The following is a 17116-nucleotide window of genomic DNA, read 5'->3' as shown; positions in this document are numbered from 1 at the left end:
CTTTGACTGTGTGGATCACAATAAACTGTGGAAAATTGTGAAAGAGATGGGAATACCAGACCATTTGACCTGCTTCTTGAGAAATCTGTATGCAGGTCAGGAAGCAACAGTTAGAACTGGACATGGAAGAACAGACTGGTTCCAAATAGGAAAAGGAGTATGTCAAGGCTGTATATTGTCACCCTGGTTATTTAACTTATATGCACAGTACATCATGAGAAATGCTGGACTGGAAGAAACACAAGCTGGAATCAAGATTGCCGGGAGAAATATCAATAACCTCAGATATGCAGATGACATCACCCTTATGGCAGAAAGTGAAGAGGAACTAAAAAGCCTCTTGATGAAAGTGAAAGAGGAGAGTGAAAAAGTTGGCTTAAAGCTCAACATTCAGAAAACTAAGATTATGGCATCTGGTCCCATCACTTCATGGGAAATAGATGGAGAAACAATGGAAACAGTGTCAGACTTTATTTTTTTGGGCTCCAAAATCACTGCAGGTGGTGACTGCAGCCATGAAATTAAAAGACGCTTACTCCTTGGAAGCAAAGTTATGAGCAACCTAGATAGCATATTGAAAAGCAGAGGCATTACTTTGCCAACAAAGGTCCGTCTAGTCAAGGCTATGGTTTTTCTAGTAGTCACATATGGATGTGAAAGTTGGACTGTGAAGAAAGCTGAGCACCGAAGAATTGATGCTTTTGAACTGTGGTGTTGGAGAAGACTCTTAAGAGTCCCTTGGACTGCAAGGAGATCCAACCAGTCCATCCTAGAGGAGATCAGTGCTGAGTGTTCATTGGAAGGACTGATGCTGAAGCTAAAACTCCAATACTTTGGCCACCTCATGAGAAGAGTTGACTCATTGGAAAAGTCTCTGATGCTGGGAGAGATTGGGGGCAGTAGGAGAAGGGGATGACAGAGAATAAGATGGCTGGATGGCATCACCGACTCGATGGACATGAGTCTGAGTGAACTCCGGGAGTTGGTGATGGACAGGGAGGTCTGGCGTGCTGTGATTCATAGGGTCGCAAAAAGTCGGATACGACTGAGCAACTGAACTGAACTGATTCTTAAGGTTTTACTCCTCTAAAACCAGACTCCAACAACACAAGTGGCAACTCTACACATGGACATCACCAGATGTCAATACTGAAATCAGATTGATTATATTATTTGCAGCTGAAATTGGAGAAGCTCTATACAGCCAGCAGAAAGAAGACCAGGAACTGACTGTTGCTCAGATCATGAACTCCTTACTGCAAAATTCAGACTTAAATTGAAGAAACTAAGGAAAACCACTAGAACACTCAGGTAAGACCTAAATCAAATCCCTTATGATTATACAGTGAAGTGGCAAATAGATGCAAAGGATTAGATCTGATAGACAGGTGGACGGAGAACTATGACAGAGGTCTGTGACATTGTGCTAAAGAACTATGGATGGAGGTTTGTTACATTGTACAGAAGACATTGATCAAAACCATCCCCCCAAAAGAAATGCAACAAGGTAAAATAGTTGTCTGAGGAGGCCTTACAAAGAGATGAGAAAAGAAGAGAAGCAAAAGGCAAAGGAGAAAAGGAAAGATATACCATCTGAATGCAGAGTTCCAAAGAATAGCAAGAAAAGAGATAAGAAAACCTTCCTAACCGATCATTGTGAAGAAATAGAGGAAAACAGTAGAATGGAAAATACCAGAGATCTCTTCAAGAAAATCAGAGATACCAAGGGAATATTTCATGCAAAGATGGGCAGAATAAAGGACAGAAATGGTATGGACCTAACAGAAGGAGAAGATATTAAGAAGAGGTGGCAAGAATACACAGAACTATAGAAAAAAGATCTAATTATCTAGATAACCATGATGGTGTGGTCAATCACCTAGAGCCAGAACCAGACACAGGTATCAAACTTTTGTGCTAGTCCAGGTTGTTAGAGCAGCTGGACCACTAGGATATGTACATGTATATGTTTTTCACAGGACTTGACTACACATTTGTGGGCTGCTGTTGAAGCAGGTTGTGTGGGATTTTTGTTTTTGCTGGAGCCAAGTCCCCTGGCTGCTGAGGAAGAGGTGATTGTAGAATGGGGAAGTACAAGGACAAGCCGGAATCCTTGCAGAAAGAGGAGCACCAGAGAACAGACTGGAACCTGTGTGATGAGAAGTATATGTAATAGTTTGCAACTTCCAGCCCCAAATTACTGATCCATCCCTCCTCTAATACCCCTTCCCCTTGGCAACCAAAAGTCTGTTCTGTAAGGACGTTTATTTGTTAATTACATAGATAGTTTATATTCCAGTGTGGGATGGAGAAGAATGCAATTGTCAGATACGTGGATGGAATCAATGTTACTAGAAAATGTGTCATAAAGGAGCTGATTAAAAGACTGAATTAACAAATCAGAGATACTTAAATATATAAAGATATATAGTAATTTATATACAGATATAAAAATAAATGGAGATCTTTCCTTCCTTTCTCCTTTCTAATGAGGGAAGAGAGTTGAAAAGAAAGAGTAACACTTGAGAGCAATGATGGATGAGAAGAGCATGGAAGAACAGATTAGGCCCCTCTCGTCTTGACATCCAGTTATAAAGAATCTCAGTTCTAACCCATTAGGTTGGCAGGAAGTTCAGTCTTTTCCTGAAGCTACCTCTCTCATGATTTTCTTGGAACCTCCCATCACGTCTCTTGTCCCCTAATTTTCTGTGAATCCCATTGGCTGGTGGATAGGGGCCCAACATTCCTCCAGGGACCTGGGGGTTTGTCGCTGTTAAGACTGGCTGCTGCAGCTGGTGTGGCCAGGGACTTGCAGGCCCACAATGTAGAGGAATTCAGGAGTTGTGTTTGTGCCTCAGTTCTCCTCTGCCGCGGTAAGGAGGCTATGTCGCCTTTAGTGGTCCATTCCGTCTTCATAGGTGTGTGCAGAGGGTTTCTGTGCGTGTGTGTTTGCACATGCATGCATCTGTTAAGGGGTGCTGTAGTGTGCTCCAAGGCCAGGTGCCCTGTGCCCCGTGGTGCTGAGAACATGGATGTGGCTCATGCCTTTGCCACCACGACTGGGTGCCCTACTGGATAATCTGGGGTCGGGGAGTTGGCTTCTCAGACATGCTCGTGTTCCCAGTGATCTGCTTGTCTCTGTGGCTGTGACTGTCCGGGTGAAGGCTGGGCTCGACAGCAGGCTGGGTGATCCCCTGGCAGTGCCAATTGTCCCGGAGTCTCTCTGCAGCCACTGCTCTCAGCGAATTTGCAGAGTCTGATGACCTAACCAGCCTCGAGAGAATGGGAGACACATTCCTTCTTTCTGCATTATGTTCAACAGCATGTGGTCCGGGTCAAAAGATTTCAGTTCTTTGGTTTAATCACTGTGCTGTGTTGTGCTTAGTCACTCTGTCATGTCTGACTCTTTGCGACCCTGTGGGCGGTAGCCTGCCAGGCTCTTCTGTCCATGGGGATTCTTCAGGCAAGCATCCTGGAGTGGGTTGCCGTGCCCTTCTCCAGGGGATCTTGCCAAGCCAAGGATCGAACCTAGGTCTCCTGAATTGCAGGCAGAATCTTTACAGACTAAGTCACCAGGGAATCCCTTAATCACTGTTGTTCTCTACAAATGGTGCATGTTCTGAAAAATTTGTGATTTTTTAAAAGTACAAAAAGGAGGCTACAAATCAAACTAAATCCAACTATATCCCAGTCACTTGTGTTAATATTTTCTGAACATTAGAAAGGATACATGTCTACGCATCTGGGTGTAGGTGCACACACATACATATACAGAAAGAATTTCTGAAGCATAAGAGTACAATACACATAGTGTTTTTAAAAACAAAATTTATTATATGTAATATTGATGGAAACCATATGAATGGTAGACCGATGTGACTGTTGGAAATGCTAAGTTTTAGATAACTTTTCCTGTCCCAAGAGATTGTTACAGCTCTTAAAAAATTATTATGAAATATTTGCATATGCAAAAAGTATAAATAACAGATACTATGTCTCCACCACCACCAGGCTAGAAAGTGAAATGTTGCAGTTTAAAGTCACCTTCTGCTCCTGCAGCTAGGCTCCTGGGCAAAGACAAGCTCTGGCACCAGCTGGTTTGTGGGCCTGGAGCCCATGACCCCTCCAAAGTGCCATTAAACAAAAATCACAGGCCCAAGATGGTGTTGCTTGCACTAAAGTCCATGATACCAATCCTAGATCTAGTACCAAAGCTGAATTGCAGACCTTCTCCAGAAATGTAATCTTAATCAACCAGTTTGGAATTTGCTGGTCAGCACCGATGAGATCACTTGTCAGGTGGGTCCTCTTCACCCTGACCCCATCTCCTGAGGAAGAAGAGGCAACCTGCTTGTTAAACCCCATGCTCTTCCCTACCCTCCAGAAAGAAGGTGTCCTGGCTCCCCAAAACACTTTTTTTTTTACTAATGGTTTCCTTGCCCACTCCCCCGCCCCAACACCTCTTTTCTATAAAAGCCTTCCATTTTGTACCACTCTTGGGAGCTGAATGTTCTTCACGTCGCTAGACTGAATGCTGTCCAATTCAGCAATTGTTGGATAAAGCCAATTAGAGCTTCAAACATGTACTCACTATGCTGTTTTTGACAGTGTCCAGGGTGGGTTCCAATGCCTCCGCCTGCACACTGAGCTCCTTCTTTGCCAGGTAGGAGGCAGGTGACCTAGTAGCTTGTGCTCTGGGTTTCCAGGGCATCTCCTGCCCCTTAGAAAATCAGCTTTGGTGGCCCCCCAGCGACCATCCAGAGTTGCAGCCACATCAGAAGTGCACTTTCAGAGAGCCAGAGCCAATGGACAGATTTCACCCCCTAAAGGCTCCTTCTCCAAGCCCTTGTTGCTGACTTGAGCTTATTTAGATGTCCTAAAGGGCAGACCTCACTATTTTTGGACATCCTTACCTGTTAGTTTTGAGTTTATGAGTTCCTCAGGCCTATTAAGTTTGCCATCAATTGCTTCATTTCTAAATTTAGCGTGATTTGACCTTCTGGTGGCACTGCTCTGGTTTATAGGAACTGCTAAGTGCCGTGCTTAGTTGCTCAGTCGTGTCCAACTCTTTGCAACCCCATGGACTGTAGCCCACCAGGCTCCTCCATTCATGGGATTTTCCAGACAAGAGTCCTGGCATGGATTGCCATTTCCTTCTCCAGGGATCTTCCCAACCTAGGAATCGAATCCAGGTCTCCTGCATTGCAGGCAGATTCTTTACTGTCTGGGCCACCAGGGAAGCACATGAATACTGGAGTGGGTAGCCTATCCCTTCTCCAGGGGATCTTTCCAGCCCAGGAATCGAACCAGGGTCTTGTGCATTGCAGGCAGATTCTTTACCAGCTGAGCTACCAGGGGAGCCCAGGAATTGCTATAGATTCAATTATATATATTTATTCTATTATTTTAGTAGGATTTTGCAGGGAGAAAGGTAACAATTTGTATTCTGTTGGGTATTTTGAATAGAAAGTCTCATTCTATTTTTTATAGAATCTGTATCTATCTATAGTTATAGCTGGAACAATAGAGAATATATAGAGCAATGAGAAGAAAAGCAAGAGTTATTTAAAAAATAGTGAAAGATTTTGAATTTTTATGGGTGCCCCTCAATTTAGTGGGGATTCCCAGATGGCTCAGTGGTAAAGAATCCTCCTGCCAGGGCAGGAGACACAGACATGGGATTGATCCCCAGGTTGGGAAGGAAATGGCAACCCACTCCAGTATTCCTGTCTAGAAAAATCCCATGGACAAAGGAACATGGTGAGCCACAGTCCATGGGGTTGCAGAGACGGACATAACTGAGCGACTAAGCACATACTCCATTTAGTAATCATGCTTCCAACCTTGCATCTTAAATACATATACTAAATTGTTATTAGTATCTTTATTTTTTCAGGTGACTTATTACTTTTCTCTCTTAAAAATTATTATATTATTTTTTCAGTTTTATTGAGATATAATTGACTAATAAAATTTAAGATGTTTAAAATGCACCAAATGATGATTTGACAGATGCACTGTGAAAGACTTCTTCCCCCAGCTGAGTTCATTAACACATTCAGGTGATTTACTAAGGATGTCCCTCGGCATTTAATGACATGGGGCTGGAAAGTGCATTGCATGGAGAGCTGAAGGGTGGGTTGGGAGAGTGGTCAAATTTGGACTGAGAATTCGCTACATCTGTTTCTTAATCACTCTCAGATGGTTGAGATAATCTTAAAGTTGTCTGGGGGACTCTAGGAACTGGATGTCAGTTTCAGATCTCCAGTTCTGGGCTGGATATTTTCTTTACCTGTCTGGAGCAGGGGAGAGTTCTTCTGCTCTCTTCTTAGTAATGATGAACTTGACTGAACAAATGGGCTTTCTTGTCCTCCAGCTCCCTCTTGGCTTCAGCTGATGTGTTGAGAGGGAGAAGAGTGAGATTGGGGTATTTGCTCTCTTGGATTCCTGCTCCTGTGGGCTGGCCTTGGATGGCTGTGCCCTTTGACAGAAGAGTATAGTATCTCTTAAGATGACATCCTCTATAGGACTTCCGCTTCTGCCAGGTAACCACACCTTCCTCTCTTTCCTTGAGTTCCGAGTTTCTAGCCTCAGTGACACTAGTTTGGGGGACTGCACTATTCCCCATGTTTTCCCTGCAAAATTTTCAGTAGTTCTTTTATTTAATATTTGCTGAATTATCCCAATTTGAGCATGTCATCTCTTTCCTATCAGAACCTTGACTGTTTCCCATCTATGAAAAAGTGTTGTTAATTAAGCGTAATACTAATGACATAGTTCTAAGAGGATGAAGGAGAAAATATGACACATTTTCACATTTCAGCATGTGCAGTATTGATGTTGTACTTGCTTTGATTTTCTTTTTTTTTCCCCAAGCCTTGTGATCCTGGACAGGCAAGCAAAACCTCAACTACAGCTGCAGAAGAGACAGATCAGCATTGAATTTTCCAATTTGGGGTTGAAATTCCTTCCCTTCATTACTCTTCAATCATATATAATGTATAATGCATGTAAAGGTACTTCTAGGACACTTAAAAAGTCCCTTTTCCTCCCATGCTGCCTGGCTTACTGAGAGTCAAGGAATCTTCTCAGGGAAGGCATAGATTCCTGGTGTTCAGTGATTTGGGCTAAATTTCAACTGCACTTAGAGTCTGAGAGATGCTCAGATCAGCAGGAATTTAGCTTAAGGGAGTGACTTACCTTTACGTGGTAGATAAACAATTCTTACAGGGTTGTACAAACTGGATTCCACTGGCAAATCATGGGCTCCGTAGGGCAAGGATCTTAATTGATTCACTCTGTACTCTTAATCTCACAAGTATCTGGCAAGAGATACCCAGTCAGTGCTTATTGGATGAGCAGGGTGGACTCAGGGGTCCAGGGACCTCAGGAAACCATCTCTTCATCCTCCTGCCGCCTGTGAGCCGACAACAAAGCACAAAAGCTCTCCAGTGTGAGTGAGGAGAGCCTTCTAAAGCTTATTTATCTACACATGTAAAGTCTTTCTCTAAATGAATGATACATAATTGCAGTTTAAGCTAATTTTATTGGACAGAAACAAAAACGAATGACAAGACACTTATAATAGCTCTTTTTTTTTTTTTGAATTGAATTTTTTATTGGAAAAAATGCCATATTTTATAGATCACCATTTATGAGAATCCTACCAAAACACTACAACAAACTGGCCTTGAAGAGAAACAGCACAATGACAGAAAACTCAAAATACTATACCTTTGAGGAGCCTGCAACCAGGCTAATTGAAAATCTAAATAATAGCTCTTTTTATATCTGAAGGCTTTCAGACCTCCTCTGGCTTCTTTTCTTTGTGGACTTAATTATCCCAATTTCTTAAAAAATTTCTCAGAACTCGTACAGTAGAGTATGATGAAATTGGCTGAAGACATTTGAATTTATATTCCACTTATTTAGGGACAATGTTTCTTAGAATTATTCCATTTTACAACAGTTCAACATGTTCAAGAATCAAAATGGCTCATGAGCTAGTCCTTGAAATTGGGTTGCCTCCTTGTAGCTACCTAATTTTCCCTTAGTAGGGTAGATGGATGGCAAGAAAGGATTCGTCAAAGGCAAATAATTTTTTTTTCTTGGCTGTGCTGGATCTTTGATGCTTTGCTTGGGCTTTCTCTAGTTCTGTTGAGTGGGGTCTACTCATTGTTGCAGTGCTCAGACTTCTCATTGCAGGGGCTTCTCTAGTTGCAAAGCACAAGCTCTAGGGGCCACTGGCTTCAGTAGTTGTGGGGCGTGGGCTTAGTTGAAAAAAACAGGAAAAAAATAAGTAAGTCTTCCTTTTTGATGAACTGAACTGAATCAGGGGCTCTGAGCAATCATCAGCAAAACTAGCCTAGATGCCTAAGAGAACTGATGAAGAAAGCACATGTTGATTTTCTGGCCCCCTTTTGAGTGGTGGCCTTGGAATCAACCTGAGTGGGTGTGGCAAGTACTTACCTTCAAGTCCTGGTGGGTGTTCATGGTCCTAAGGGTAGAGCCAGATAGCCTCAGGGAAGTCGGTAGGCCTTAGAATCCATTCACCCAATGCACAGGCCTTAATTAAAAGACAAATTGAATTATGGCCTACATCTGGATTGGGTTGGAAATAATTTTGTTTTATAAACAAAAGACTCTGGATTTACAGCTTAGTTTGGATAGAGACTGGGATAAAAGAAGCCTAAAGGTCTAGGTGTCTGCTGAAACCTAGTGTCTGCTTTCACACTGTAAAAGAGGGGAGTGATTTTTTGGAGGGAACAGACTCCCTTAGAGGGCTTCCCTGGTGGCTCAGATGGTAAAGAATCTGCCTGCAATGCAGGAGACCCAGGTTTGATCCCTGGGTTGGGAAGATCCCCTGGAGAAAGGAATAGCAACCGAGTCCTGTATTCTTGCCTGGAGAATTCCATGGACAGAGGAGCCTAGTGGGCTACAGTCTGTGGGGTCGCAAAGAGTAGGACATGACTGAGCAACTAACACTCAGGCACTCTTAGATAGGAGGGCCAGGGAGAAAGAGGAGAAGAGAAAGGAAGACGGGAAAGGAAGAGCTGATAAATTAGGATCAGGGTCCAAGGGTGTAGGGCGGTCAACAGATTTTTAGCAATGATGACACTCAAAGCGTGAGTACAGGTTGTACACGGAACATACCATACTTCAAAGAAGAGCAATTCACTTTTCAGGTATGAATATTTGAGCTTGAGTATATATTATCATAGTTATCCACCAGATGTCAGTAAAGCGTCTCATTCTAACAATATAGGATGGTAAAGGCAATTTTCCAACAGACAAAAGTGTCTCGAGGAAGGGTGCTTTAAAAAGATTTGCACAAAGGAATAGTATGTGCTAGCAGAGCCCTGAGTCTTGGCTTCTTCACTTACTATTTAAATATCTTCTTTTTACATCCTCTCAAAAGAGAAAGAAAAGAAAAAAGAAGGAAAATACTCCCAAGTTTTACCTACCATGAAGCCGTCACATCCATAACCTGTAAAACAACCTGACCAAATGAAGCACACCTTTTATTGTATTCAAGTGCATTCGATCCTTTTAAGAGCTTCTCCTGTGGTCCATAACACATCATGGCTCACTTTGGATATTTATAGTATGTATTCTATAATTATCTATGTTCGTGTCTGCTTCTCCTTGAAAATTGTAAACCTTTTTAAAATCAATAATTTTTATATTTAAGTTTTGAATATACACATTTTAAAGTTAAGTATTACTATTGATCATATAATAAAAACCAGCGGCCACCTACCCCACCCCACTCTAGTTCTACGAGGACTACTCCTTGGATGTACCATTTCACCTCCTTTTCCTGTTTCTTTGACTCTCTACCTCTGTATATCTAAATTATTTGCTTCAGTCGGTTTCTTGATTAATCAGATTTTTCATTGTTTAAACCACTTCCTATTACAGTGGTTGAATGTATGTCAGGCTAAGTGATGCTAACTGCTATAACACCCTCTCCATCATACTATTTTAAAACAATATAGGTTTGTTTCCTAGGCAAGTCATTAAAGGAGGTGAGAGGATGTTCTCCACACCTTCAGGCACCCAGGCTCTTTTTATCTTTTGAGGCCACTGCTTGAACATGTTCCCCTGCAACAGGAAGAGAGAACAAAGGCTTAAATGTGAGGGCTGTGGAGCAGTCAGGAAGGAGTGTGTTCTTCCCTGTGTTGGAGAAGAACAGGAAAGAGAGCGTATCAAGTTGGAGGGGTGATAAATTGTGTCAAGTAAGGAAAGAGAGAACTGACTATTGGAATTAGCGAGCCAGATGTCATTGGTACCCATGTTAAGACTGTGGGATGGAAATGTGAGTGGAGTGAGTCTAAAAAGGAAGAAGAGTTGGAATAAATGCAATGACATTGTAAGATGGTTTGGGGGCCCTTTTGTTTGGAGGAATAGGGAGCGAGCTGAAGGAGGAAGGAGAATTCAGGTAGTCTGACATGTTGATGAAGATGACCCAGTAGAGATAATAAATGATGGAGGAGCATGGAGGAGAATTTTGGAGTGGTTCTCCGAGCTAGCTTACAGCACGGGAGCTTTACTGTGGGAAAGCGGCCTTTGGTACCCACGCTCAGCTCACTTCAGTCATAGGAAGGAAGAGCAGATGCTGCGGGCAGGTGAGGCAGGAGATGTGGTGACAGGAGTTTGGGAGAGTTTTTCCTGAGACAAGAAGGAAGATCATTAGCTGAGAGTGAGGATGGGGGTAACCTGAGAGGATGGATTTAAGCTTTATTTCTTCTTTCTGAAAAATTCTTTTTCAGTCATTTTAGAGCAATCTGGGGAGGGAACACAGGTGTTCAACCTGCCATATTTAATAGGAAGTCCAATTATAGACTACTTAAAATTCCAATCCTATTCCTTTGCATCTGCCAGGGATCTGAACCAGTAAACTCTCAATAAATATTTGTATAGCTGAAGTGAATTTTCTTCATGGTCACAGTCAGGTTTTCCATTAAAAAAAATGTTTCTTCCATATCACCTTCACAAACCTGAGAAAACTAAAGATAACGTGTTAATGACAGCTTCTCCCCCTTTCTTGCTGGGTGTTTTTGAGTTTGGGTTGTCCCTGTTTTCAGGCATGTGTGCTATTCGATACACATCTTTGCAGAACGTGGAGGGTCTGAAGCAACCCTCTGGGAACGCTGTTAGTTGCAGGTTGTTTCAGGACATGTCCAGCAGCATTCTGTCTGAGGGTCAGAGCCAGGCCTCTGCCTCCCGCAGAGTACAAAAGTGATGTGCTTCCAGCATGGGGTGGCAGGTGTGGGCACTCATGCCATGATCTATAAGAATCACTCACCTTATGGCTTTTGAATTGAGAATTAAAGCATTTATAGGACAGCAAATTCAAGGGTGAGGGAGCTAGTTATTGCCATGAGAGAGGACAAGCTTTTACTCTGTGAGCTTTTGATATTTACTTAAGGACAAGAAGAACATACATTTATGAAACCTTATTTAATCTTAATGACTTCACTTTGAGTATTGTTATCCCTATTTTACAGATAAAGACACTGAGGCATAGGAAAGCTCAGTGATTTGTTGAGGTCAGACAGTTCTGTCAGAGGCAGGTTTTAAACTAAGGAGCCTCGGCCTTGGAGCACAGGTTCCTCCTAACCTCTGTGCTAACTTTCAGAGCCTCTATTTTCCTATCTTTCAAATGGGAATATGAGCATGTACCTTGCAGAGTCATGCTGAAAATTAAAGGAGATAATATGTATAAAGTATTTTATACATATTATATCATAGGAGCTCAGCAAGTTTTTTTTGTACTTTAAGTTCTTTTTCTTTTTTTTTTAAACAAGAAATACAAAGATGTTATCCTTCTCCATCAGAGGGCAGACAGACTGAAAACCACAATCATAGGAAACTAACCAATCTGATCACATGGACCACAGCCTTGTCTGACTCAATGAAACTATGAGCCATGCCGTGTAGGGCCACCCAAGACGGACGAGTCATGGTGGAGAGTTCTGACAAAATGTGGTCCACTGGAGAAGGGAATGGCATACCACTTCAGTATTCTTGCCTTGAGAAGCCCATGAACAGTGTGAAAAGGCAAAAAGATAGGACACTGAAAGATCGAAAGGTGCCCAATACGCTACTGGAGAAGAGTGGAGAAATAACTCCAGAAAGAATGAAGAGATGGAGCCAAAGCAAAAACAACACCCAGTTGTGGATGTGAGTGGTGATGGCAATAAAGTCCGATGCTGTAAAGAGCAATACTGCATAGGAACCTGGAATGTTAGGTCCATGAATCAAGGCAAATTGGAAGTGGTCAAACAGGAGATGGCAAGAGTGAACATTGATACTGTAGGAATCACCAAACTAAAATGGACTGCAATGGGTGGATTTAACTCAGATGACCATTATATCTACTTCTGTGGGCAGGAATCCCTTAGAAGAAATGGAGTAGCCATCATAGTCAACAAAAGAGTCCAAAATGCAGTACTTGGATGCAATCTCAAAAATGATAGAATGATCTCTGTCCATTTCCAAGGCTTACCATTCAATAACACAGTAGTCCAAGTCTATGCCCCAACCAGTAATGCTAAACAAGCTGAAGTTGAATGACTCTATGAAGACCTACAAGACCTTCTAGAACTAACACCCCCAAAAGATGTCCTTTTCATTATAGGGGACTGGAATGCAAAAGTAGGAAGTAAAGAGATACCTGGAGTAACAGGCTAATTTGGCTTTGGAGTACAGAATGAAGCAGGGCAAAGGGTAGTAGAGTTTTGCCAAGAGAACACACTGGTTATAACAAACACCCTCTTCCAACAAGACAAGAGAAGACTCTACACATGGACATCACCAGATGGTTAATACCGAAATCAGATTGATTATATTCTTTGCAGCCAAAGATAGAGAAGCTCTATACAGTCAGAAAAACAAGAATAGGAACTGACTCTGGCTCAGATCATGAACTCCTTATTGCCAAATTCAGGCTTAAATTGAAGAAAGTAGGGAAAGCCATTCATGTATGACCTAAATCAAATCCCTTATGATTATACTATGGAACTCAGAAAGAGATTCAAGGGATTAGATCTGATAGAGTGCCTGAAGAGCTAGGGATGGAGGTTAATATCATAGTACAGGAGGCAGGGATTAAGACCATCCCCAAGAAAAAGAAATGCAAAAAAGCAAAATGGTTGTCTGAGGAGGCTTTACAAATAGCTATGAAAAGAAGAGAAGCAAAAGGCAAAGGAGAAAAGGAAAGATATACCCATGTGAATGCAAAGTTTCAAAGAATAGCAAGGAGAGATAAGAAAGCCTTCCTCAGTGATCAGTGCAAAGAAATAGAGGAAAACAATAGAATGGGAAAGACTAGAGATCTCTTCAAGAAAATTAGAGATACCAAGGGAGCATTTCATGTAAAGATGGGCACAATAAAGGACAGAAATGGTATGGACCTAACAGAAGCAGAAGATATTAAGAAGAGGTGGCAAGAATACACGGAAGAACTGTACAAAAAAGATCTTCATGACCCAGATAATCATGATGATGTGATCACTAATCTAGAGCCAGACATCTTGGAATGTGAAGTCAAGTGGGCCTTAGGAAGCATCACTATGAACAAAGCTAGTGGAGATGATGGAATTCCAGTTGAGCTATTTCAAATCCTAGAAGATGATGCAGTGAAAATGCTACACTCAATATGTCAGCAAATTTCTTGGAATGTGAAGTCAAGTGGGCCTTAGGAAGCATCACTATGAACAAAGCTAGTGGAGATGATGGAATTCCAGTTGAGCTATTTCAAATCCTAGAAGATGATATAGTGAAAGTGCTACACTTTCAGCAAATTTGGAAAACTCAGCAGTGGCCACAGGACTGGAAAAGGTCAGTTTTCATTCCAATCCCAAAGAAAGGCAATGCCAAAGAATGCTCAAACTACCGCACAATTGCACTCATCTCACACACTAAGAAAGTAATGCTCAAAATTCTCCAAGCCAGGCTTCAGCAATATGTGAACCATGAACTTCCAGATGTTCAAGCTGGATTTAGAAAAGGCAGAGGAACCAGAGATCAAATTGTCAACATCTGCTGGATCATCAAAAAAGCAAGAGCGTTCCAGAAAAACATCTATTTCTGCTTTATTGACTATGCCAAAGCCTTTGACTGTGTGGATCACAATAATCCATGGAAGATTCTTAAAGAGATGGGGATACCAGACCACATGACCTGTCTTCTGAAAAATTTGTATGCAGGTCAAGAAGCAACAGTTAGAACTAGACATGGAACAACAGACTGGTTCCAAATAGGGAAAGGAGTATGTCATCAAGACTGTACTGTCACCCTGCTTATTTAACTTATATGCAGAATACATCATGAGAAACACTGGGCTGAATGAAGCACAAGCTGGAATCAAGATTGCCTGGAGTAATATCAATAACCTCAGGTATGCAGATGACACCACCCATATGGCAGAAAGCAAAGAAATAAAAAGCTTCTTGAGAGAGTGAAAAAGTTGGCTTAAAACTCAACATATAGAAAACGTAGATCATGGCATCTGGTTCCATCACTTTATGGCAAATAGATGGGGAAACAGTGGAAACAGTGGCTGACTTTATTTTTTTGGGCTCCCAAATCACTGCAGATGGTGACTGAACCCATGAAATTAAAAGACTGTTGCTCCTTGGAAGAAAAGTTATGACCAACTTAGATAGCATATCAAAAAGCAGAGACATTACTTTCCCAACAAATGTCTGTCTAGTCAAGGCTATGGTTGTTCCAATGGTCATGTATAGATGTAAGAGTTGGAGTATAAAGAAAGCTGAGCACCAAAGAACTGATGCTTTTGAACTGTGGTGTTGGCAAAGACTCTTGACAGTCCCTTGGACTGCAAAAAAGATCAAACCAGTCAATCTTAAAGGAAGTCAACACTGAATTCATTGGAAGGACTGATGCTTTAAGCTGAAACTCCAATACTTTGACCACTTGATTCAAAGAACTGACTCATTTGAAAAGACCCTGATGCTGGGAAAGATTGAAGGTGGGAGGAGAAGGGGATGTTAGAGGATGAGATGGTTGGATGACATCACCGACTCCATGGGCATGAGTTTGAGTAAACTTGGGAGTTGGTGATGGACAGGGAGGCCTGGTGTGCTGCAGTCCATGGGGGCACAAAGAGTCGGACACTGCTGAGTGACTGAACTGAACTGAACTAATATTACTTGAGCCACTTGCTAAGAAATACATGGAAAAGCCCATTGATCTGCATGGCAATTGTTCTTACAGTTCTTTCCATTGTGTAGTTTTAAGAATTGAATTTTGGAGAATAAAGTACAATTAAAATTTATCATATATTTTATTATTCCAATAAAATCTCATAATTCATTGCTTTTTCAAGGAAAGAAAAACTAAATTCAATGCTTTTTAAGGAAAGAAAAACTAATAATATTCAGAATAAAGGTCTCCCTCATTTCTTTCTCAGTTTTCATAAAGCATTTATTTTTCTACTATTACTACAAGTCCCTAATTTTTCATTAATAATCTGGAGAATTGACAGGACTAGAACCATTTTCAGCTGAAAAGCTGTAAAACAAGGTCATGAAGTAAGGAGAACATATTTTAAATGAAGACTTGTTAGTTTCTTCTTTGCTCAGCTATCTTATTATTAATAGTGAAGTGTATGAGAGACAAGTTGCCAAGTAACGCATGGCTTGTAGGTCAGATGTAGATGTAGATCCGAATGGATGCAGATCAGAAGACTGGGCACCTATTCCAGCCCTGCCTCGTAATGGTTGTGAATACTTGGTAGGTCACTCATCTTTTCTCATGGTCAGTTTCCTTACTTGGAATTAGAGATACAGTTTCCCTAAGAATAGGCCCAGAAATACTAGTCCCATGAGATATTAGCAGGTGGTAAAGAAGAAAGAGGCTTCATGGTCAATACATTTGGGAATTTCTACATTAGACAATTCTAGATTAGACAGAGTTATCTTTACCATGGGCCTTCTCAGAGCCTTCAATATGATAATAACACTGCCAATTTCTAAGGAAAGGATGTAGTGGTTTCTAAACTTAATTCATCACAAAATTACTTTCTTTTGTCTCAGATCTGAGATGTTTACATTGAAAAAAATTTGTGACTATAGAAGGCATGAGCAGACACAAGTAAAGGCCCCCAAATTGTTGCAGGGTCGCTGGTGGCTCAGTGGTAAAGAATCTGCCCATCAATGCAGGAAACAAGAGTTTGATTCCTGAGTGGGAAAGATCCCTTGGAGAAGGAAATGACTACCCACTCCAATATTCTTGCCTGGGAAATCCCATGGACAGTGAAGCATGGTGGCCTGGAGTCCTTAGGGTTGCAAAAGTGTCAGACACAACTTAGTGACTAGAGAACAACAACAATAAAATGTATTAGGAAGATGATGCATTGTGCTTTGTATTGCTTTTGAGAGATCAGGAGTCTGTCAGGTAAAGGAATGGTTTGTTATATATCAAAATATTGCCCAGCTTGGGACTTCCCTGGTGGTCCAGTGGTTAAGAATCTGCCTGTTAATGCAGGGGACATGGGTTTGATCCCTGGTCTGGGAAGATCCCACATGCCACAGGGCAACTAAACTTGTGTGTCACAGCTATGGGGCTGGTGTGCTGCAGTTACTGAAGCTTGCCCACCTTGAGCCCATGCTCTGCAGCAACAGAAGCTACTGCAGTGAGAAGTTTGCACATGGCAACCAGAGAAAGTCCTCACACAGCAAGGAAGGCCTAGCTCAGCCAAAAAAAAAAATGTTGGCCAGCTTGATCATCCAGTGGTAGTAGACTAGTGATATGGTCTGTCCTGATAGCTCAGTTGGTAAAGAATCTGCCTGCAATGCAGGAGACCCTGGTTCAATTCCTGGGTTGGGAAGGTCCCCTGGAGAACAGAAAAGCTACCCACACAGTATTCTGGCCTGGAGAATTCCATGGACTCTATAGTCCATGGGGTTGCAAAGAGTTGGACATGACTGACTTTAGCTTTCACTTTCTGCTCTCTAGTAAGATTGTCAAGAAAATCAGAAGGTGACAAATATACTACTGGCTTTCTCTCATCTCCTTTTTAGTAAGGGAAGTTCTGAGTTAAAATATGAATGAAAAGTAAAACCACAGACATTAATTTGCTGAATTC

The sequence above is a fragment of the Oryx dammah genome, unplaced genomic scaffold, assembly GCF_014754425.2.
Source record: "Oryx dammah isolate SB20612 unplaced genomic scaffold, SCBI_Odam_1.1 HiC_scaffold_1, whole genome shotgun sequence".
Taxonomy (NCBI): domain Eukaryota; kingdom Metazoa; phylum Chordata; class Mammalia; order Artiodactyla; family Bovidae; genus Oryx; species Oryx dammah.
This window is presented reverse-complemented; position numbering follows the sequence as displayed.